We start from the raw sequence: 24,105 nt of genomic DNA on the forward strand, positions 1-24,105 counted from the left end.
TCATTATCTCTGGGAGAAGTATACAGGTGGTATATTTAATCTACATGAACTGGAACTATTTCTTTTGTGAATTAATCACAAACAGGAGTATCTTCTGTAGCTCCTCACTGTCTGCCTATTTTTTTCCCTCAGACAGCTGCCTTTTATTTTAAAAAATGCCAGAAATTGCATTAGTCTCACACGAAGGTCCCAGTTATTCCATGGGGCACGCTGTTCCTGCTTCTAAGTCTGGAAAGTTCAAAGACAATGAACTTCAAAATCATGATTTTAGACGTCTCTAAAATTCATTTAGGCATAGATTTTGGTACTTAAGGGATATACAGTTTGGCACATTGTACTCAGCAGGCAGAAAGAAGCAAAAATTGTACCAGGAAAAAGTGCCAGAAATTGTTCATTATACAGCATATTCGTTACGGCCAGCCCCTCCAGCAGCACAAAGGGCATCTAATGCTATCTGGGGTTTCATCCAGTAAGTGGGGAATTCCTAGCTGGTATGGGACTGGTGTCTTGGCCTCTACAGTGTAAGAGATGGAGCCAGTAGTCAGTGCATCAGATGACCAAAAGTATTTAGGCACTTAACATCCATTGATTGCATTAAAAGGTGTGGGGCCAACATGCCTTCCTGAGCCTAAGGTTGCACTAATATGTGCCCCTTCCAGGGACAGTAAGGTAGCAGAAAAGCACCTTTACATCCAGTTTCTTCATCCCTCTGTGCTCAAAATACTTCTTTTTTATTTATGCTGATATATGCTGGTGTGATACAGTATAAAAGTTACATTGTCCTTTATCTGAAATCCATTTAATGGCCCTTGTTAGGGATGATTTGTTGTCTGTGTCACTTGGTCATGCCAAACTCAGGCCAATAAAATTTCTGTACCAGCAGTGTGTTGTATATTATATACATTCCTCTTCTATAACACCATGTGGATTTCACTGCAAGGGTTCATGAATGGAGCTCTACATCACCCCAGTGAGGTTCTAAGTAGTAGCAGGGCAAACCACAGACCAGGGAGGTTTTGGGTTTTTTTTTCCCATTGTACACAAAGCAAGTCAGTGGCAGAACTGGGGTTGCGACACAGAGCTCTGAAGCCATCTGATTTAATCATAAGCTAAAAAGGACAAAATTCTGTTCAATGTTAAAGCTTTGACACCCCATTGCCTTCAGTAGGGTTGCAGGGAGGTAAGCAGAAGCAGAACTGGGCTCTTGGCTGCCTGCCTAGACATTTATTTTGTTGTCAGTCTGGGTAATTCCAGTATTTTTAAGGCTTATCTCTCAGTTCCCAGCCAATGGGAGTACGCACAGGCTTCAAATTTCACCTCTGCTTAAGTGCTTCACCAGTTCTGGGGCCTTTCAGTGCAGTTTGAAACTCCCTTTTAGGCTTTCAAAATTCTCTAGGCATTAATAAATGCCACATCAACCAATTGGCTAGCCAAGTCATGAGGCACTTCACCCCTTGGAGTCATTTGTGTTCCTTTGCTGGGATGTTCCTGTGTTGGAAGTCTCTTATTCACTAGGGCTCATGCCCAACCATTCACGCTGAACTATGTCTTCCACAGCTTTCTTTGGGTACAACTGAGGTTCTGAACTTCTAATCCAACAGGCCTGCTCAGGTGACAGTGTGTTTAAGTGCATTGTGGGATCAGCCTGAAGCTGCTTCCTCTTTCCAGCTTCTTAGGTAGAATTTTCAGAAGCACAGAAGTAACCGAGGAGCTGTTTTTTGCAGGGAGCCTAAATCCCATTGACTTTTGAGTCATTAAGGTCATGTCTACACACTACAAACTCTGACTGACACAAGTTACATTGGCATACAGCCACTGACATTGTATGTCATTTGAGGCTTGGTTGCTTGCTTGGATGCTGCATGTATTCACCAGGAGAGCTTGTTGTTGCACAATCATAGAAGCATAGAATGCTAGAAGTGGAAGGGACCTTGAGAGGTCATCGAGTTCAGCCCCCTGCCCCCGCCCTCAGGGCAGGACCAAGTACTGTCTAGACCATCCCTGATAGACATTTATCTAACCTGTTCTTAAATATCTCTAGAGATGGAGATTCCACAACCTCCCTTGGCAATTTATTCCAGTGTTTGACCACCCTGACAGTTAGGAACTTTTTCCTAATGTCCAACCTAAGCCTTCCTTGCTGCAGTTTAAGCCCATTGCTTCTTGTTCTAGCCTCAGAGGCCAAGAAGAGCAGTTTTCTCCCTCCTGCTTATGAATATCATCACTAATATGTTTGAGCAAAGATCAAAGACACTACATTGCTTCCACCTAATCAGGCGGTGTTTATGGCACAATGTAAAGAGATAAGGAGAATTCAAGTGTTGATGGGTCTGATGGCAGTGCAATATGAAAGCTTACACCTGAAGAATGTTTCAAAACCTATCTCAAGGCAAGGTCAAGCAACCAAGCAGCATGGGCAAGGAGTAATGGAGATGCAGTGCATAAGACACTAAAAAGCAAAATAAAAGTTAGCCCTGGCCAAAACATAACTTCTCTCCTTATCCTTCCTATGCAGTACAAAAGAGATGGTACCAAAGCCCCCAGATTCACAATCCTCCAAAATATAAGATGACCATAAATTGTAAGGGGTAGGACCATTGTGTGCAGTACAGATACAATTATGCCTGCTAAAAAAGAGAAAGAGGGACAGGGGAGCTCTGCAGCATACAGAGCTATGGTTATGCTTGCTTGATTAAACCCAATAAACATTGCATTGCCTACACTTTTGGACTATTGTGTTCTATTTGCATGACAAGAATCAAGGAGGGCGAATGCCCTAATACATCATTTGTCCACGGCTTCTCTGCAAATAGCCCGCACACCTTCTTCCACATCACATCTCACTTGCCCTACAACGTGGAATACCATGGGTAGATATTCCCATGCGCCGTGTGCTCACATCGGACACAATGCCTTTTGGGAGCTATTCACACTGTCTGTAAGCAGAAATGAGTTGCCAGGGATGTATGAGTGCTGAGGGTCAACTTCCCAGTAGGCAACTTTCTTCATCTCATAGTGTATATAATTTTTGCACCGTTCGTTAATTCCACACATAGGCACAGCCTTCACTTTTAGCCCGGGGCGGGGGGGGGGGGGGGGAGGGTGTTTGACATCCCCCACTCAATGCCTTCCTTCCAGTCTCTGCCCCACCTCTTCCTGTCCCACCCCCACATTTTATCCCTTCCTCCAGGCCCCTGTCCTGCCACCTCCTCCTTCCCACAGCATCCCAAATGCAGCAAAACAACTGGTGGGAGAGCGAGGAGGAGTTGGTCAGTGGGGCCACCAGCAGCTGAAAGGTGCTGGGGGGAACTTAACTGCTGGCGGGTGCTGAGCACCCACTAATTTTTCCCTGTGGCTGCTCAAGCCCCAGAGCACCCACAGAGTCATCACCTATAAGCCCATAAATCCATGAAGCATTTTGTCGTGTCCACCACCTCTGAGAGCAACAAGGATCCCACAGAGCTCTGCACTATTCTCAAGAGCGTTGCAAACAGGATATGTGATTTTCCTGATTTGCAGACCTTAGAATGGACAGATGAAGTGACAAGTTCCTTGAGGATGGTTTGCTGAGGTCACAGTGTTCACAGCTCAGCTGTGCAGAAGATGGAGAACTGCTTCCAGGCCCAAAAAACGAGCACCGAGTGGCAGGATCTCATCATAGTGCAGCTCTGGGACACTGAGCAATGGCTGCAGTGCTTTCGGCTGTGAAAGGCAACATGCCTGGGTCTGGCTGCTCAGCTTTCGCAGCCCTCAGCACAGGGACACTAGAATGAGGAACTGCACCGCCAGTTGAGACATGTGGCAGTCTACAAACTTGCCATGCCACATTGCTGCTGGTCAATGGAAAATCCATTTTGGAGTTGGACAGTTCAAAATGGAAGCCATTATCATGCAAGTATGTAGGCCTACTAATCAGTTCCTGCTCTTCTGCCCTAGCCATGGTGACTGTGACTTGGCAGGGGCTTGGTCATTTGCAAGACTCAGTCCAGTTTTAATTCATGTTCACTGGGTACACATATAGGATAATGGCACTCAATACTCACACTATGTTTCCACAAATGCTGGCTTTAGCTGATAGCTCACTTCTGGTGATACCAAAAGCACAGAGACCACAGCTGCGGCCTAGTGTCCCAAAGCCATCTGGGGCTGTAGGCCATTAGCTAGCTTGCTTACCACCAGTCAAACTCATTGCAGAGTAATATGGGTAAGTGTCCTCCCTGGGCAGCAGAAATAAGGCAGCCATTCCTAGAAACTTTCAAGCAAGGACTGAAGAGAGATGCCCATGGAAGTTGCATTGCGCCATCTTAGGCTGATACAAAGAACATTCCTATGCACAGTAGAACTTCATAACTACAAACACCAGTGTTACGAACGATCACACTGCAAATGGAACTGGAAGTAGCCAATCAAACAGCAGTGGGTGAGGGGGAGCAGATACAGTACAGTGCTGTGTTAAATATAAATTACTTTAAAAAAATGGAAAGTCTGAAAAAAAAAGCTTTGACAAGGTAAAAACTGTTTCAGTGCTTGTTTCATTTAAATTAAGATGATTAAAAGCAGAGGTTTTTTTTCTGCATTGTAAAGTTTCAAAGCTGTATTGTCAGTGTTCTGTAATAAACTCTTGAAATAACCACCTTAATGTTTTGTTCAATATTAGGAACATTTCCAAGCTACAAGCACCCTCTGTTCCTGATGCGTTCATAACTCTGAGGTTGTACTGGACTGATACAAACTGCTCCCCATCCCCTACCCCTTTCCCCTGCCTAACCCAACAGATGCCAACTCTGCCTCTGATTGGTACATCACTGCCTCTTCTCAGCTCCTTGTGTCTTCTTAACATGGGGAATGGCTGGATGCCAATTGAATATTGTAAGGAGAAATGCATGCTGCACTTACCTGAGGTCCTTTCGTGTTCATCAGATTTGTCCATGTTCAGTTGGTGACACTGGCTGGACTATAATGGAAATTTTGAAAGCTTATGTCTACAAAGCCTGAGGAATCTGCCCAGCATGAATTGATAGATTCAGGTTGTGAAGGCAACTCTTGACGTTGGTTCTGAAGCCCTCCCCACACTGCTTCAGACCCCAAGCTCCAGCTTGCGTCACAGCTTCAAAGTGTTGTCTGCACAGCTATTTTTAGCATGCTAGCTTGAGTCCTACTACCCCAAGACTGTCGTCTGGGCTGCAAAGCCCACATGGGCGGGGGGGCTGCGTAAACACATCTGAAATAATCCTGACTCAAGACCTGTATAGAGTTCCCCTACCAACTTGCCTTCGCCCTCCTCACAGCAGGAGTCTCTGGCTTAAGGTTCCCTAAGGTATCCACAGTGGTCTGTGGGGCACTGATCGATTCTCCACTGAGTATGGCATGCCTCCTGTTGTGGAAGTGGCAGGCCTGCAGCTCAGCATCAGAGCCCTGCTGCTGTTCCCTGTCTTACCCCTGGCTTTGCCTGAATTCCTATGCAATACATTCAAAGAGGTCCATGTTTCCATGGCAGTTCTGTATCTCTGCTTATACAGCCGCTTCTTCCCACAGGTGCAGAAAATATAGTACTTCCTGTCTACGCCAGGTGGAAGTGCAGCTAGCACATGGAATTTCATGGTGGTTTGGGTATTTGCACACAAGGGAGAGCTACTTACTATGTCACTAGAACATGGTGCTTATGTCTGCTGAAGACAAAACTGAGTGTAGACACGTGCAGATAGGTTGACACAATGTGGCTTATGTCAGGCTAAGTTTGAGGAATAGTAAAACTTTACCTCTCATCATTAAGCCTGCCTGTTCTCCTTAGCTTAAGAATGGAGCTCTCTGCTGAGTGATTCTGACACCTCCTGTAAAGTCTTGTAAGAAGTACATGGTATTAAATTGCTAAATTTCAGATGCTTTTCGAGGGAAAAAAAGTCGGTCTATGTTCCCTCTTATGAACTCAAACTGGTGGGCTGTTTTTTAATGTTGTTTTGAACAAACAGCAAAAATTAGAGGAACTGCCACATTTTTTTCCGACCGCTTTCCATCTGTGCCATGGGAAGTAGGAAAGGATGCTAAGAGCAGTTATGTTTACATTGTCTCACAGTGTATAATTTAACTTTCAGAACTATAAAATAAGACAGCAGAAATATTTTTACTCGTTCTTACAATATCCAAAGTTGTTTCTTACTGTTTTTATTTGAAGGAACTAGACACAAACCTGGCTGCCTTAACCACTGCCTTTGAGAGAGCTACAGCTGAGAAAATCCGCTGCCAAGAAGAAGTGAATAGAACTAACAAGACTATTGAGCTGGCCAACAGATTAGTGAAAGGTCTGGAGGTGAGGTCCTACAGGGCAGGCTAATGAAGCAGCCTACAGAAAGCATTTCTTTGTTATACACTACTGATCTGGCAATAACAGAGGCACTTAGCAAAGAACCTGATGAGCTGAAAAAAATTATGTCATTATCATTCATTTTTTCATAATAGAAGCATGTTTTTGACCTTTACATTTTCTTATATTTTGTCTCACTGTGGTATATATTAACTGTAAGATTACCTAGTAACTAACACATCCAAGAACATTAAAAAGGGAGCTAGTGAATCTTAGCTATTGACAATGGAGACGATTTAATAAGATGCAATGGCTTTATTTGCAACAATTAAACAGTGCTAATGATACTGCCCTCGCTTGGGGTGCGTACCATTTTGGCTACTTATTTAAGTAATATGATAATTCTCTAATTAGCTCTCTGAGAAGTGCCGTGGGCATTACATGAGAGAGAATAAATAATGGCAAACCCATGAATGATCAAAAATCCATATTGTCCGTTGATTCAGGTTAGCTCAGGGGAATCCATATTGACTGATGGATTTTTGATTAGTCATCCCTCTTGATTTTAACCTTATTTATATTTTCCAGATATTTTATTCCATGTTAAAATTAATTTGGGGAATCTCTTGCTGTAATTTACTGGCCCAGGTTTTGTGCCTTTCAAGCCAGAAGTTTGAGGCTGACTTGAATAATCCAAAAGCTGAACAGCAAAAATAAAAGATATAATTGAGTACATAAAATTATATTTCCCACTCGCTATGTCAAAACTTAAAATAAAATACAGCTTTCAGAAAGAGTAGGAAGGATTGACTGACTGAATGCCCACCCGTTCTGTTTAAAGAAGCTCACATCCCAATTGAATGTGTAGTCTGTTATTAGTGAGACACTAATGCCTCTGAATATGTACTATAGACATAGTGCAGTTTAAGAAAGAATCTAATACAGCAGACCTTTCAAAATTATCGTGATAAATGGTTATTCAGGAGCATCAGATAATATTTTCTTCCGCCTAATGTATCGTATTGTTTGGTTCCACTATGACCCCCCGTTGCAATTGACAAGCACTGGAATAGCAACAGAGAGATGAAAAAGGAGGAGTATAATGAAAAATAATTTAAAGGAGGAGACAGCGATAAAAGGGGGAAAAAGTTGAGTTATTCACTAGATGAAGACAACAGCGAGGTTAGTTTTAGTGGCAAGCCCTTTACTAGGCATCTCTCCAAGCAACAGCTCAGTGAAGAGATAGGATACCTCAATGGACTGATGGTAAAATACAGTCTATCCCCTGTACCTAATTGTATTATATTCGGCCAAGGTCAGTAATGACCCAAAGCTGTTATCATTGGATGGTTGTTGTGTGGCCTGTATGGAGTTGTCTTGTCCTTAGAGAAGACGAGCTTTCATTTCTTTTCATCTAAAATTCTATGGAGCAAATACTATTTCATTAGCTTGATGCCAAACCTCTTACTGCAGTGATAGTTACACATTGCAAATACTAGAAAGGTAATCTTGCTCAAAATTCTGTCTGATGAAGTGCTTTATAAGTGCTACATAAATGGAACATTCTATTGTATTAATGTGCATATATATATTTTTGAATTACATTGAATTTCATCCTGAAAATCATCGGTATACTAACAAATAACCAGTGGTGGGTTTTTTCTTCTAATTCCTGGGGGAAAGTCTGAATGCACAGTCTTGGAAGCAGAAGTTCTCTAGACTCAGGAAAAGGAATAAGGTCTCATTTGTGCACCAGTCGAATGGCAAATCTATTGACTTTACTGGATGCATGATCAAGCCCTGAAACAGGCAATGGCAATGTAAGTTTCCCCTGCCATTCCACCAGTGTCCTGAGTCCTGACCCAAAATATCATTTGTTGGCTTGAGAACTTAGTTCTGTCCCTGTACTCATTCCATCTTTGACCTCAAGGTTGATGCTAATAGCATTGAGTCGTTCACTAGATGAAGACAACAGTGAGGTGAGTTTTAATGGCAAGCCCTTCACTAGGCGTCTCTCCAAGCAACAGTTCAGTGAAGAGATTGGATACCTCAAAGAATTGGTGGTAGAATACAGTCTATCACCTGCACCAAACTGAATTAAATTTAACCAAGATTAGTAATGACCCAAAGCTGTTATTGTTGGATGGTTGTTGTGTGGCCTATAAGAAATGAGTTGTCTTAGCATATGTCCTTAGAGAACAAGAGCTTTCATTTGAGGTCATCTGCCTGCTGATCACAGAGACCACCACCCTATGTCATACAAATCACCAGTCACTTTCAACGACTTTTCCCTGAGTTGATGTTGCATAAGTCTTCCGGATATCAGAGATATTAACAATCCCTAAAGTCACCTAGGCCATGAAGCTTTAACCCTTCCATAAAAATTCCGATTTTTTGCAGCATTTATTACTATGCTGTTGACTGGCGCTTGTCCCCTCTGGCCAAAATCAACCTGCACTAGAGCAACGCAACGTCAAACACAGATATTTTGTGCAACTTAACTGAGGCTTGCTGAGTGTGAACTGCAAACAGTCTTGTTTCTAACACATCTGAATAGCCCCCACATGATCCCAGGGCAATAATGACTTCCTTTCTGCAGTTTTTTTTAAAACCATTAATTAACAAGGATCGTTAGTCCTTGTATTCTAGTCAGAAGACATGAGATGAGCTCAGTCAGGATCGTGAACAAGAGAAAACTCTGTGTGGTGAGGGGTTCCTACCAGAAGCTTTTTCTTATGCTGGGTATTATGCAAAGAAATACCAATGTGAACTAGTTCAAAACCTGTGGATGCCTAACTTAAAGAACCAGAGGATAATTCAAGACATGGGCACATCTTATTAATTGGAGCACTTATACTGTTTATTTTAAAAAGCACAAGTAATCAGAAAAATCCAGCACCCACTATACTGACTTTTTAACCTGTTGATTCACCATATAGCTTAAGTGTACTTTCAGCAAATGACTGTATAGAAGGTACATTTGGAAATAATAAATCAGCCAAGTGCTCTACCGAAAAAAGCAAATTATGCCAGTGTTTGCTGTTCTTTGAAACATATTCACTAACTGATCAGGACTAGACATGCAGAATAACCCACAGACCTTGGGGAAATGGTTTGCAGCCCAGAGCAATTGCCAGGCCCTGGCAGTACAATGTTCTGCTGAGTGCTGTGTAGAGAAGCTTCTCTGTTGCTTGCATGAGAGGACAGGCTGCTAATATTCTATTCTCTCCCCTCCATTGTGCACCAGTGGAGCACAGAGGAAGATTTAGTGTTCAGTTATAACACTGGCTTCATAGTGAATGCTACAGTTAAGGTTGCATTGAGACGTCCATCTTAACCTGCTGTTGTCTCATGTTCATAACTTTCCTTCAGATGAAAATTTCCTTTACATCTGAAATTTTTCATGCTTGGTTTCAGTTGAAATGTGATTTTTTTTTTGCAAGCCTGAGTAAAATCCATTCATTGGTATTGAATTATGCCAGGATGGGGAAAAAAGGTACTTTTTCTATTGTAAAAAGTCTTCTTTGTACATTTATGACTCACAAAAAGCTGAATGTTACAAGCAGAAACTTTCCAGGTGGCTAGGTTTGACTGAGGGCCAGTCTCCAAGTTAATTACAAAAAAAGAAAGAAAGAAAGATAGAAATAAAAGTCATATATAGTGTTTTATATGATTAACTAATTTCGTTTGAAGTGTTTTGATTATGAATCACTTAGCATAATTTTGAAGTAATAATCTTACTTAAGACATTGTAAAATATTATACTTATATAATACCAAAAAGCAGTCAAGTAGCACTTTAAAGATTAGCAAAATGGTTTATTAGGTGAGCTTTTGTGGGACAGACCCACTTCTTCAGACCATAGCCAGACCAGACCAGACTCAATATTTAAGGCACAGAGAACCAAAAACGGTAAGCATGGAGGACAAATCAGAAAAAGATAATCAAGGTGAGCAAATCAGAGAGTGGAGGGGTGGGGGGAAGGTCAAGAATTAGATTGAGCCAAGTATGCAAGTAACCAAGTATACTTGGCTCAATCTAATTCTTGACCTTCCCCCCCACCCCTCCACTCTCTGATTTGCTCACCTTGATTATCTTTTTCTGATTTGTCCTCCTTGCTTACTGTTTTTGGTTCTCTGTGCCTTAAATATTGAGTCTGTTCTGGTCTGGCTATGGTCTGAAGAAGTGGGTCTGTCCCACAAAAGCTCACCTAATAAACCATTTTGCTAGTCTTTAAAGTGCTACTTGACTGCTTTTTGTTTTGATAGTGTATAGACTAGCACGGCTTCCTCTTTGTTATTATGTAATACCAGTGTTTTGTGCTGCAATTTTACAGTGGAGTTTCATTTAGTAGCTTTTGTCCATGAAAATGTGGAAGCTCACAGAGAAAGCAGCATTGTAATTAATGTTTTGTGAATCCTGTGGTTTGGCCAGAGAGAGTGCTAGGCACAGCTCGGAAGAGGGGAGTACAAAGTTGATCTTGGACTGTTTTTTTTCTTTCCTGATTCTGGGGCTGTCTGGGGTGCCACGCTGGCCTCAGGAAATTAGAGCAATGTAGGTGCTATGCTAAATTATTACGTGGGCTCCCAAGAACATGAAGGGATCACCCTAGTAACTAAGGACTTTCCGTGTACAAAGGAAACATGCTTCCGCTTTCCCAAGTATAGCCTTTGCAACAATGGTGGAACAGTAGGTGTCAAGGGAACAGTGAAGCAGCTCAGTGTCACCCAAAGGAGTCCCTCACACTAGAGGACTCCTCTATGGCAAAGATAGTCAATAAGCAGAGTGGGGACCAAATCTGGGCCACCAGAGGCTTTTGCCCAGACCACAAAATCTTTTTAATTTTCTTCTTATTCTTAATTTTATTTTTGTATTATGTTCTCTAGTCCCTGGACCTTAACCATCCCTGGACCAAGAAGTTTAGACTGATGAAGGTCTAAGAGTGCCTAGGGGACACAGCAGGCCCATGCTGTCTGGGGGCAGGACCTCTGGCAGGGGCAGTGTGGGAAGAGGCGATAATTGATTATGCCTGCTTTATGGACTGATTAAACCACCATGAGAGCAATTTTGTGCTCCTACGGGACAAAAAGTGGGCCGGATTCTCCCTTTTTCTTAAAAATACGGAACTAAAATATACACATGTACGTTAATGTAACGTGGGCAGCCGTAATCTTAAACACTCTGCAGTCATGAATTACAAAGAGCAAAGAACTTGCCTATATTGCCTGTGTACAGCTAAATTCTGCTCTGTCATACCAGCCTAGGTCTGCAGTAGCTAAGCGTACGTTTACACTAGCGGAAAGATAGATCCTGCCATGGTCGAGCTTACAGAGTTCGATTTAGTGTGCTTAGTGAGGACGCGCTAAATCGACTACACAAGGAACTGCTGTCAACCATAGTACTCCTGTCCCCCATTGAAGTGAGGGAAGTCGAAGGTCGCACAGGTTCCCAACAATCTCCTTTAGTGAAGATGGAGCAGAAGTCCAAAGTAAGGTATGTCAACTTATCTATGTAATTAACATAATTACCTTAATTAAACCTTCCTCTGTAGTGCAGACCTGCCCTTATTTGAAGACAAAGGATTTCTTATAGCTGTAAGTATCAGCCAGGTAGCCATGTTATTCTGTATCTTGAACAACAGCAAGAATTCCTGTGGCACCTTATAGACTAACAGATATTTTGGAGCATAAGCTTTCATGGGCAAAGACCCGCTGCGCCAGACGTGCATTTCATGCATCTGACGAAGCAGGTCTTTGCCCACAAAAGCTTATGCTCCAAAATATCTGCTATTCTGTAAGGTGCCACAGGGCTTCTTGTAGTTCTTCCAGCTATAAGACAATGTGACTGAGAGTAGAAATGGCCCACTGGGTACTGATTATATTGCAAAAGGATTAATATTCAGTGAACCGAGGTTGACCATATTTCCCAATGCTGAATCCGGGACACCTGGTAAAATTATTTGTATTCAAGCGAGGTCAATGGTAATCCATCAGCGATATGTCGTATAAACACTCAAATTCACATCAAGTTGACTGAGCCCGTGTTAAAACGAAATACTGTATAGCTGGAGTCTTTTTACCTACCTTCTTATCATTAAGGTCTGCGTGGGGAGAGGTGGCACACGCACACGCCTCTGTCACGTGAGTCTGGGGTGGCTGACTTAACCCTCCCTGCTCAGTGCGCTACACTCTCCATGCCTGGCTGGGACCCTGGGACAGATCTGCTTCTCCTGGTATCTGGCACTGTGTCTTCTCGAGGCAACACGTGGAGGGCATGCAGGCTAACAGGCCGCCCTTCCCAGGTTTCTGTCAGGATTCACACCAAAACATGCCAGCAGCAGCCTCTCAGCACTGTGCTGGAGGGAAGGGACAGGTGCTTCTTCCAGCCACAGGGGCAGGGGGAGTGAGGGAAAAGGGTAATTAGCCCCTGCCTGGGAGGCTGCTGTGAAGCCTGCAGTGTCAGGGCACAAACAGGTTGGAAATAGCTTCTCCCTCCTGCTCCAGAGCATAGCTGAGGGTTGGAGACACTTCTCTGTGCCAGTGCTGTATGGGGCTTGGCTCTTCCTGCCCAGCACCGTGGGCCAGAAGGTCCTGAGCTTTCCACAGTTGCCAGCCAACGAGAGGCAGTGGAGGGAGGAAGGAGCCTGCCAGCCGGGCTGTTGGTGAGCTGAATGGTGTGAGCAGGGGCTGGTTCTCTGCACACTGCCGGGAGCAGGATGCACCCTGCCAGGGGAGCAGCGGGACAGAGAATGGAAAGGGGCAGAGAACAGTCAGGGGCAGGCCTGCCAGTGGCGGGGTGGGGAGGAGCCAAAGGTGGCAACCGTCCTGAGGCTCAGCCATACAGAAGGCCCAGAGCTCCCACTACCACCCCCACTACTGCGGCAGCAACCGGAGCCCTGGGCCTTTTAAATCACTGCCAAAGTGCCGCAGTCCAGGCTGCCTGGGGGACGCACCTTGCTCTCCGGGTAATGCTGAGGACTGTTTGTGGGAGTGTAACCTCAGCCCCACCCCTTCCGCCTGAGGCCCAGGTCCCTTGCAGGGGCATGAAGCAGCCCCCTCCCTACCTTGCCCAGGGACCCGGCAAGCCCAGCAGCCCTGCTGATGAGGGGGGAATCATGTAAAAGGCCGATGGGTGGGCAGCAGACATGACACGTAACCACCACCGCCTGCTGGCGCTCACCAGCCACTGCAGCAACAGACAGCACTGGCTGCAAACCGGCGGACGGGTGTCTGCTGGCCAAGAGGAGGCACGCAGCAAGAACTGCACTGATGGACAAGCGGGGGGGAGTGGCTGGCCCTACACACCAGCTTTGCCTGACCACCAGCCTGGCACCCCCATCCCAGCATCAGCCACTAGAGCCCCACCACTCACTGCTGTTGGATGGGCACTGGTGAGCAAGGACCCAGCTAGCCCTGTTGTGGGGGTGGGGAGAAACAGAAAATGTGGGACAATTTGCCTATTTTTAAGAAAAAGTAGACACACCTGCAGTGGGGCTTAAATATGGGGCTGTCCCTTTAAAAGGGGACATTTGCTCACCCTAAGTAAACCCTCTTCTGCCTTTATAAGCATGTATCACTCCAAATTACTTCAGAGTATTGCACAGACAATTCAAATTGTTTTCCATATGTGCAGCACTGGAGAGTTAAGTTCAGTATGATAGTCTTAATTTGGGTATTCCCTGTCTTTTGACAGTTTATAATTATAACCCAATTTCTTACATTCATGTGTTGATTAGTAAAAAGTTAGGAAGCATAATGCATTTTTTCCTGTTGATGCAGCTTGTTCGTTACATGCATTACAAACGTGTGACAAGATATTGTGACACACATGCCATTGAAACTAGCAATTTAAAAGTTAACCTTTATTACTTTAGGTCCCCATTCCAGTGACGGAAGGTCTTGATCCAATCTCCATGCTGACGGATGATGCAACAATTGCTAAATGGAACAATGAAGGTTTGCCTAGCGATACAGATCCACACAAAACGCCACTATTCTTACAAACAGTGAACACTGGCCTCTATTGATTGACCCACCTGCTCCAGGGGGAGCAAATGGATAAAAAGCAGAGATGGCTCAGATCTGAAAGTCATCCATTTGAGGCTGGCAGGGTAAAAGGTAGTTGGCAGCTACCAGAATTAGTAGGAAAAGCAACATTTATTTGTTGAGCAACTGAAGAGGTGCAGGGGATAATTTCAGGCTGCGCTGGTTTCTTTATAGCCCAGGAAGTATTAAAAACTCTACAAAACTGCTTTCTTACCTTCAGCTTCACAAAGTAGCCAGTGAAAAAATTAACTGAGTTCTCTGGTAGTATCTTCAGCCTTGTGTCCATTTCTCCCCTGGTCCCTGTAGATTTTACAGGTATGTTGATGTTATACAGCAGACAGGTGTTGCTGGAGATGCTGTTTGGAGAGCACACTCAGCAGAAATCCTTGATCCGGTACTTGACCCCACCACTTGGAAGGCATAGGCTAACGCAAGGAAGGTAATTCTGCTTATGATCCATCTCTTACGGATGCCATTTATGCCATCAGCCTCCTCTCCACTTCTGTTAATCTATAGTTAATGCTGCTTTTCATCTAAATTCTCCTCTGGCAACGGTGTGATCAGAGTGTGACGATCTGGGTGCTACATGGCCCCTGAACGCTGGGCCCAGCTGCATCTTCTTCCAGCTGCTCTACTGTTCCCTGGCTGACTTACACCCATGCACACCTGACAGGGGAAAACTAAAGCTGGTGCCAGAGTTCAGTCTGTACAATCCTGGCTGTATACTCCAGGGATGGTGTTGAGTCATGTTCCCCAGCGCACCAACATGGAACACCTCACTTCCCAGCTGTGGCACCAGGTGGATTATAGCGATGTGCTGCCACCGTGGCATCAAAAATACGCAACATTTAACAGTGCTTTTGTCTCCTCTCTCCAAGAGGAGAAGTGGCTGGAAGGGATCCTTATCCTCCACTCTTAGTGTCCTTACATCTCTCTTTTGAGATGTGTGCTCTATTCCCCTTCATTCAAGTCTTGTACCCTCTTCTCTGAGACCATGCGTTAAACAGAGGAAGGGCTACTACAAGTGCCTTCTTCAGCTCTTCACTCTGCCTTTTACCTAGTGGCATTTTCCCCTCCTCCACATTCTAACCCAGAAGCCTTTCCCTCCCTCAAGGTTAGCTGCACCTACAGCCCTTTGTGCAACCACCAGGGATTCTTCTTTCCATCCCATGGCCCTGGGGGAGACTGAGAATAGCCAATCTCTCATGGTCGTGGCCTCTGTTGCCCAAGATTATTTCTGACCATAGCACTGGCTTTTTCAGGTACTCGGCTTGTCTAGTCTCATTAAATCACATAACCCTGGGAAGGTTGCCACAATTCAGCTCTTACCTACAATTTAAGCACGAGAGAAATCTTTTCGTGTCATGCCATAGAACGAATTCCTTCCCTTCCTCTACTCTTTAATCAGAGGGGGACAAAATAGTTAATGAGCCACAGTAATGAAATCCTGAGTCTTGAAACTTCGATCCAAGTTCAGCAGCTGGGAGATCCCTAATCAAACAGGTCACACTAAGGAACAAACTGGAGTCAGCACCATCCCCACATTCTTGTCTGAATCCTTTCACCTTTTTCCTCTTGTTATCTTAATTTCCCTACCTAACTTTAGATGTCTAACTATTGAGAGCAGCCTCCTTCTGTCCTGGCTCCCTCCCACCCCCTGTAAAACTAAATGCAGAGCCCTTCTTATGCTGACTACAGATATGCTGGCATGCACCCCTCCCCTCCCCTGAGTGGAAAGGCAGGTTTAATTTCTCATGCCCTCAGGAGGCATTTGATTCAAGAAGCGATTTCCTGGTATGTTGAGACTCATAAGTTACTGCTGCTAATTATATTTTGGTTGCAGTTCTGAATGTGAATGACTTCTGAAATGCATGCTTTGTGTCCCAATACGTGCTCAAGCCTCCTTTGGACCTGTTGAATAACTTCCTCTGTTCAGACAAGCTGTTTTTCTCTCAGTCACATTTTGTTTCTTCAGAAGAAAATAAGGAATGTGAGTTTCATCTTAAATTCTGGCTGAATCACCACACACAGTTTGCAAAGCCTGCTACAAACCAGAAATTCAGGCCTTGAACCCTTTCATTAATTTCCCTGTGAGTCCAGCTGGTTCAGAAGATCAGATGTTGGCAAACATCAGTTTAGGAAGACCAGAACCATTTGAATCCTTCAACGCATGTGGCAGGGGAAGAGGGGCAGGGTTTCTGTAACATTTGTCATGTTAGTTACTGCTCTTTAGAATGACACCTACTTGCTGGAGGAACCAGTTCAACAAACTTTTTCATGTTCATCCATCAATTTGTATTGATTATCCTAATGCACATCACCCATCAGGCCTGCAGGTGAATTTTTATTCATTGTGCTCAGTGGACCAGGTTATAATTGCCATACACTAGTGTCAATCTGAACAGTATTGAATCACTTTAACCTCTTCATGGGTTTAGATAGATGGACTAAACTAAAGCCATGGATCTCAGTAGTCCTAATTTTAGTGGGATTCGGCATCCAAATGGGGATGCTCTTTTTGAATTTACAGAGAGTTCTGTCTTTCAAACACACCGTAGCAAAACCCCAGATTCATATGCCCCTGGCCACTTCTGGTGGTGAAAAACACAGGCTGTGGGGCCTCTGTGCTGTGAGCACTGCTTCAAGCCACCTGTGGCCTGTGCTCCTCTCTGGCTAACTGGAAGATGCATTGTCTCCTCATTGGGCAATCCCACAGCCAGGAGACGATCCTGAAGCAATCCAGCAACAAGGAGCCTCAGGCTATGTCTACGCAGCACTGTAAGCTAAAAATAAGCTGCGTCATTCACACTACTCAAATTGTGGCTTATTTCGAGTAGATTTTGAAATGGGTTATTTTGTCATGTGGCACTGTCTAAACAGTGCCACGTGCCAAAATAAAGCCCAGTCCTGAGGCATCCCTGGGCTCCTCATGCGATGCGTTGTACAGGTGTGATGGGGTTCGGGGTCCCCAAGCACTGCACCCCATCCGCAGGCAGGAGTGACTCTCACTCAGCAGGTAGAACAGGAAGTTTATTAGGTGACAGTGGCACAGTTTCTCACAGAAGAGTCAGTGCAGCAGGCAGAGACAGTCATTCCAACCCATCCTGGGGAGAGGAGCCCAAGGGGTGCCCCTCTGGGGTGTAGCTTCCCCCCTCGCCAGGCTGGCTGCCTTCCAGCTCCCTCTCCCGCCAGCCTCTAACTCCCCGCCTCCGATTCAAAAACCCCCTCTTGGCTCCTCCCTCCTCTTTGTTCAGGGCAGAGGTGTTACCTGCCAGCCTAGGTTATAGCCCCAGGGTCATCCTTAGCCGCTGGGAGCTGCTCTGCTTGTCTCACACACATACAGCCTGAGTCTCACACATGCACTCCCCCCACTCTATCACAACAGGGATACCAGAATGGCACACCTGTTATCTCAAAAACTGTTTGGAGACAATGGGCCTGTTGCTTAGACGCAGGCAGTTATTTCAGGATACCTGTGTATCCCGAAATAGCACCTGCTGTGTAGACGTAGCCTGAGAGCTCGGATCAAATTACTTGGGTTTGTGCTACAGAGCTAAAAACGGCAGCATAGATGTTTGGGCATGGACTGGAGCCCGGGCTGTGAACCCAGTGAGGTGGGTACAAATGTCTGCCCTGCTGTTTTTAGCAGAGCAGTGCAAGTCTGAGTGACTTGATCCCAGGCTGTGAGACTCACTGACCCAGGGTGCTGGGGGAGGGGGAAAGGTTGCAGTACAGATGGGTTTATTGCGAAGGTTTAAGATTTTCAGAAGTGCCTAAATATTTAATTGAGGAGCATAACATGGATTTTCAGAAGGATTTGGGATCTTATACATTTAGGAAAATAAATTGCACTGACTTTAAATAAGCCTGAGGTCCTAAGTGTCCAAATCACCTTTGAAAATCGGACTTTAGCTAATCAGTGACTTGGACACTTCTGAAAATATTGCCCTAAAGTTTCTGTTCCCCACAGAATGGGTACACACCAAGTACGAATGTTGTCAACTGAGCATCCTAGTATGTTTGAGATGGATATGTTCACCGGATAAATCATTTTGTTAGTCTTTAAAGTGCTACATTTCTGCTGCTTTGTTTTGTTGGAGTACAGCCTAACACGGCTACCTGTCTGATGTTATTTATAAGCGCATTTTTGAATGTGCCTTTTGAACTGAAATATTTTATGCCTCATGGGAAATGGCTTTTGGAGTGTGAAATAAACACACATTTTATACTTGTAAAAATGTCATTTGTGTTTTTACTCTAGTAGAACTGAACATAATGGTGTTAGTGCTTTGGAGTGGGAATGCACAGAATTGCCACTGAGGAAGCCACGCTTTGATGACTGAGAAATAATGGGGAAAGGGAGAACACAACATAATGGCAAACGAAAGCATCAAATGACTCACGTGAGGTGAGCCCTGAAAAATGCCAAGGCAGAATATTTAATTAAAGCCCATGAAATACCCTCTTCAGAAGCTTCTCCTCAACCTTCCTACAAGTGTAGGATTCTATTGGCTTGGGGGTTGGAGCTCTCAGTCATCAGAAGGGCTGTGGGGAGCGACCTGTAGAGAGCATAATCCTTTCAGAATCCCATTGATTCTCGCACAGATAGGTACTGAGAAGTTAGTGCTCTAAATCTATGGTTTGCACTCACTTGAAAGATGCGAGTGAGGACCAGGGACCAATGCCAACAAAGTCACTAAGCTGCCTTTTACAGCTGTTGGTAGGGCAGGCATGCCACGTGGCTTCCCTCAGACTGACATTTGTAGCCGTGATTCTCAGCAAATCAGCAAGGGTCTGTATCCTTAGGCCACACCTTGACCAGGTGTACTCAGCTACTTCCCTTTGAACCAAAGAGATAGTGCCTCAGGTTTTCCATGGTTTTGAAGCTATTACTGTTATGTATGATCCCTCTTCTTGTTTTTGCCTGAAAGGGGATGATATGACTGGTGAGTGGTGTACTCACCAGTAAATATGGCTGTTCAACTGATATTTATTAGGATGGAATGTTTTGCCAATAATTGCCTAATATTTCTGGTTTCAATCTGCTTAATGATATTCAGAAAAAAGGTCACATTTTATACATTCTTCCCTTTGATGTTAACCCAAAACTTAATTACTAAAATCTAGACTTCTAATGAAGGTTTAGGAGATCAGTGTGTTTGAAGCAGAGAGATGCAATACTTCCTATATTAACATACTTTGATTTATAGATTTGCAAACTAGCCATCTTCATTTCAGGCTGAACTCACAAAGCAGCAAAATTATTTTAAAATTGAGTTGAAAATGCTTGAGGATGAATTACTGGCACGCCTTTTGGCTGTCAAGAGTAATTTCCTTGGGGGATTCACTTCTGGCTGCGAAGCTGGAAATACTACAGTGCATAGCAAATAGAAATAAAAGAAAAATATGAAAAAAAAATCTGATCTGCAACAATAATGATCATTTTGATAAGATGTAAATGGCTCTTTTTGATCAAAACCAGATGTATTTTCTTTCATAATTATACTTATTGCAGCACATCTCTTTTTTTCCAACATATTAATCTGTGAGGATCTCACTGTTTTCAGTGTCTTTTTAATAGCTCTTTTTCCATGAGTAATAATCTTGGTTGTGTATGTAGGTGAAACTGGTTGTGTATGCGGTGTAGTAGAATATCTCTGTAATTTGTGCCCTGATAATTATAAAATGTTTTAATCATAATGAAACCCTTTAGTAAATTCACAATAAAAGCTGCAAGAACAAATTAGATTGATGTTTTACATATCACATGAAACTGTTAACTGAAAATTAGCTTTTCTTTGACACTTAACTCCTTTCATAATTTCTTGTGAGACAAAAGGTTACTGGTATTTTTTCCTGCGTTATTTAGTTTGGAATTATGCTGAGATTGAACTGTATTGAGTAATTGGTTGTTTTTCATTGTTCAATCATAAAACAAAGGGTCCAGATTTTTAAAGGTACTTAGGCACTGGTGCAGATAGGCACGTAGTGAGTTTTTGAAAAAGCACCTAAGCATCTAACTCCCAAGGGCCCAAGGAGAACAAACACCAGAGGGAATGATGCAAGAATTACTCCAGTGAATTTCAGGCAGATCCTGAGCTGTTTCCTGTGGCCCTAAGTTGTCAGATCTGACAGTAAAATCATACGTCCAGTAGGGAAACCAACATCAGTGGAGGCATAATGCATGCAAATTGAGCAACTCAAGAAAGTAACTTGAAAGAGATGGATGCAATACACATTTTGGAACTCCATATTAATTTCGCTGTGCTGCTGCAGATCATTGCATCTCTTGTACAAGCACTTCTACGTATGCAAACCGAGGAGCTGATGTTAGAAATCAGTGCAGTTTTAAGTCGTAGTTCAGATGCAGATTAGAGAGAAATAGCATATTCATAAGTATAAAACATCATGTGAGATCAGTAATAAATATGTAGCACTTACATCTCTTGTTCATCTTCAAAGTGCTTTACAAACTAACTAATTTATGCTCAGGTTATCCCTGTTAGGTAGAAAAATGCCAATTTCATTCCTGTTTTGCAGATAGAGAAACTGAGATAGTGATTAAGTGACTTGACCAAAAAAAATCTGAGTGTGTTAGCATTCAAGCCCAATCAGAACACAGAGCTCCTATTATCCCTTCCAGAACTCAGAATAGATGGCATCATCATCAACAACTGCAGAAATGTCTCGGAACATGAATCACATGTCTACGAATTATCTTTTTAAAAGGATGGCGCTCACTTCCTTAGGTGAAGAGGATTCAGTAAGTGCTGTGAAACTGTGAACCCTGCTGAGCTACTCTTCCATCAGGCTTGCTTGAGCCCTGTAGTCAGAAGGAAGAATGAAAGCATGTGGTTGGAGCTGATTACCCTATGTGTATGCATCCTGCCTGGACTTTTAAGGGACTGCAAGTAAGTTGTTCCAAAGGAACCCAGTAAATTGGGTAAATCTGCACATCAGCTGCAAGCTTGTATTTTGTCTGACTGTAGGCTCATTGCTACCTGTCACGTAGGTGACTTTAAACTAACATAAATCAGTGCCAACATTTCCTCTGTAAGAATCCTTGGTTTAATAAAGTTACAGATTCCAAAGGAAACAACCTAAATTAATGAAACAGCTACCGATAGTAAATATTTCATTAAAATCCTCTTTCGAAAGAAGCCAGCAAATAAACTAAAGCAACCGAACTCTTTATAACCAGGTTATTGAGACTGACTGGGGTTTAAAAGAACCTTTTAGAACACTTCCTTTAAAAATGGGTGAGTGTGAATCTGAAAGAGGCTAGTTGAGCTGGGACTTGGAATCAGGAAAGGGTTGCCTCTTACTCTGCAAACTTTCACATTTGAGGGGCTGACTGTCTATGACCGTGGGCCTTCTACCATCATATACAGCATTGCAAAGCTGGAATGGTAGCATTTCTGCCACTTGCTTTGCACAGGTGTAAATTACTATGCAAGGTGCAGGGGAATAGAAACTCAGGTCCTTATAGAATCATAGAATTCTAGGGCAGGAAGGAACCTCAGGAGGTCATCTAGTCCAGCCCCCCCACCCAAAGCAGGATCAACCCAACTAAATCATCCCAGCCAGGACTATGTCAAGCCAGGACTTAAAAACCTCTAGGGATGGAGATTCCACAATCTCTCTTACTAACGCATTCCAGTTCTTCACCACCCTTCTGGTGTAATAGTTTTTCTTGATATCCAACCTACACCTCTCCCTCTGTAACTTCAGACCCTTGCTCCTCGTTCCGCCATCTGTCACCATGGAGAACAATTTCTCTCCATCCTCTTTACAGCCCCCTTTCAAGAAGCTGAAGACTGCTATCAAATTGCACCTCTGTCTTCTCTTCTGCAAACTAAATAACACCAAATCTCTCAGCCTCTCCTCACAGGTCATGTGCTCCAGCCCCTTAATCATTTTTGTTGTCCTCCTCTGAACCCTCTCCAGTGTGTCCACATCCTTTCTATAATGGGAGGCCTAGAACTGGGCACAACACTCTAGATGTGGCCTTATCAATAACGAGTAGAGGGGAATAATAACTTCTCTAGATCTGCTGGAAATGCTTCTCCTAATGTACCTCAATATGCACCCCAATAGTCCATGATGTGTAGTTGCTGCAGACTAGCAGTGCATTTTGCAAAATGTGATCTGCTGTGCCTAAAACGAGTTTAGCTGTTTCAGATAGGCACTTCCTTCTTCTGCCTGTCGTTCTTTTGGTAGCTTCTTGCCTTTTCTGAAGAGACGCAATAGCATGGTGGCTATTCATACAAAAAAGGCCAAATGCTGCACTACTTGATCAGTTTTCACCCCGACATTACTTAGAGTAATAACGATCGAGTAAAAATGTAGGAAGGACTTGAGGATTTGACCCACCGTGATCAATTTGGGAGTATTCTTCAGTTAAATTATGTAAATAGAGCAAGGGGAGGCAGTGGGAAAGGCTATTATAAAATAGATTTATGTTGCTTTCATAACTAAATTCTTCTCTGTATAAAGCTGTATTCTAATGTGTGTGATTCTGCATGAATGTCATGTTCCTGCAGATGTTCTAGCACGTTACAAGCAGCTGCATTTGCTATGGGCATATATAGTAGCTGGATACTTTCTGTGTCTTCTCTCTATTCTCAGTTCACAAAACCCATTGAGGGAGAGTAATCACTGATTTATTTTCTTTCTTTCTTTTAAAATGTTTGAGCGGCGAGAAACAAATGGGTTGAAATTAAATATTTGGGATTCAATCCTGCAGTGTCTGCACTCAAAATTCCATTGCCTTATTGAGCGTGCTGTATGAGAACCAATTTTAGGACCCAACCGTTAGAATTTCTAATGCTCTGAAGTGATTTGAAAAGTAACTGAAGTAGGGAAGAGAAGTTCATGTAGTTCTTAATCTTGCAACTGCTTCAAGGGCCTGATCCTTCAAAGGGTGAACAGCTCCTGCTGTGTGCTGTCAGCATTCACTGACTGCAGTGGAAGTTGAGAACACATCTTAATCTTGAATGTGGCAGATCCTGGTGCTCTCAGAATCACCCAGAAACAGACCCCAGAGTTGTTGGTACTCCATCACTTTCAAACTCTTTGGCTTCTCCCAAGACCTCACTGCAGTGTCAGGCCCGTTCAGGCCAGCTCCAGCTTTTAACACACAATGTCTGTATCTCTGGTATTTCACAGGTTTTGGAAGCTAAAATCAACAAAGTAACGATCAATGACACTCGTGAGCATTATCACCCAGTAATGGCAAGAGCTTCCCTGCTCTATTTTCTCATGGATGAGCTGAATAAGATCAATTCAATATATCAGTTCTGGCTCAAGGTTACTATTCAGGAAGAGATCAATATGTTTGTGTGCTGCTGTTTTAATCTAGTGTTACCATTGGCTAAAACCCTTGTCTCCCTTCTGTCACCAGCTTTTTATGTTGCATTTCACAAAGCAGAGCAGCAGGCAGAACCTTCTGACAATGGGCGGGAGAGGACAAACAACCTGAATGGCTGTGACAGACTCCGCTTTCATTTACATCTGTGATGTTTTATTTGAGAGACCCAAGCTTCCCTTCACGGCCCAGTTAGCTTTTCAAGTGCAGTATGTCTGTTACCGAGACACCTTTGTTTGTTTTGGGGTGGATCTGGGTATGTGCTCACGCACGTGCCCACTCAGGCCAGAATGTCTTTCCCCCACAACACTTTGCTGCATAAGTCATTGGCTATGTGGAACTAACCTTAAAAGGTTCAGGTCCCCAATCTGCTGAGCGTGAGGAGAGATGCC

The 24,105-nt window shown here is 43.6% G+C and overlaps 1 pseudogene; it reads left to right on the forward strand.

Moving 5' to 3' along the window:
* The first annotated feature begins 3,796 nt into the window (after window positions 1-3,796).
* On the forward strand, window positions 3,797-23,865 carry LOC142016741 (dynein axonemal heavy chain 11-like; annotated as a pseudogene).
* Window positions 23,866-24,105: the final 240 nt, after the last annotated feature.

This window comes from Carettochelys insculpta, chromosome 8 (assembly GCF_033958435.1).
Source record: "Carettochelys insculpta isolate YL-2023 chromosome 8, ASM3395843v1, whole genome shotgun sequence".
In the NCBI taxonomy this organism is placed as follows: Eukaryota; Metazoa; Chordata; order Testudines; family Carettochelyidae; genus Carettochelys; species Carettochelys insculpta.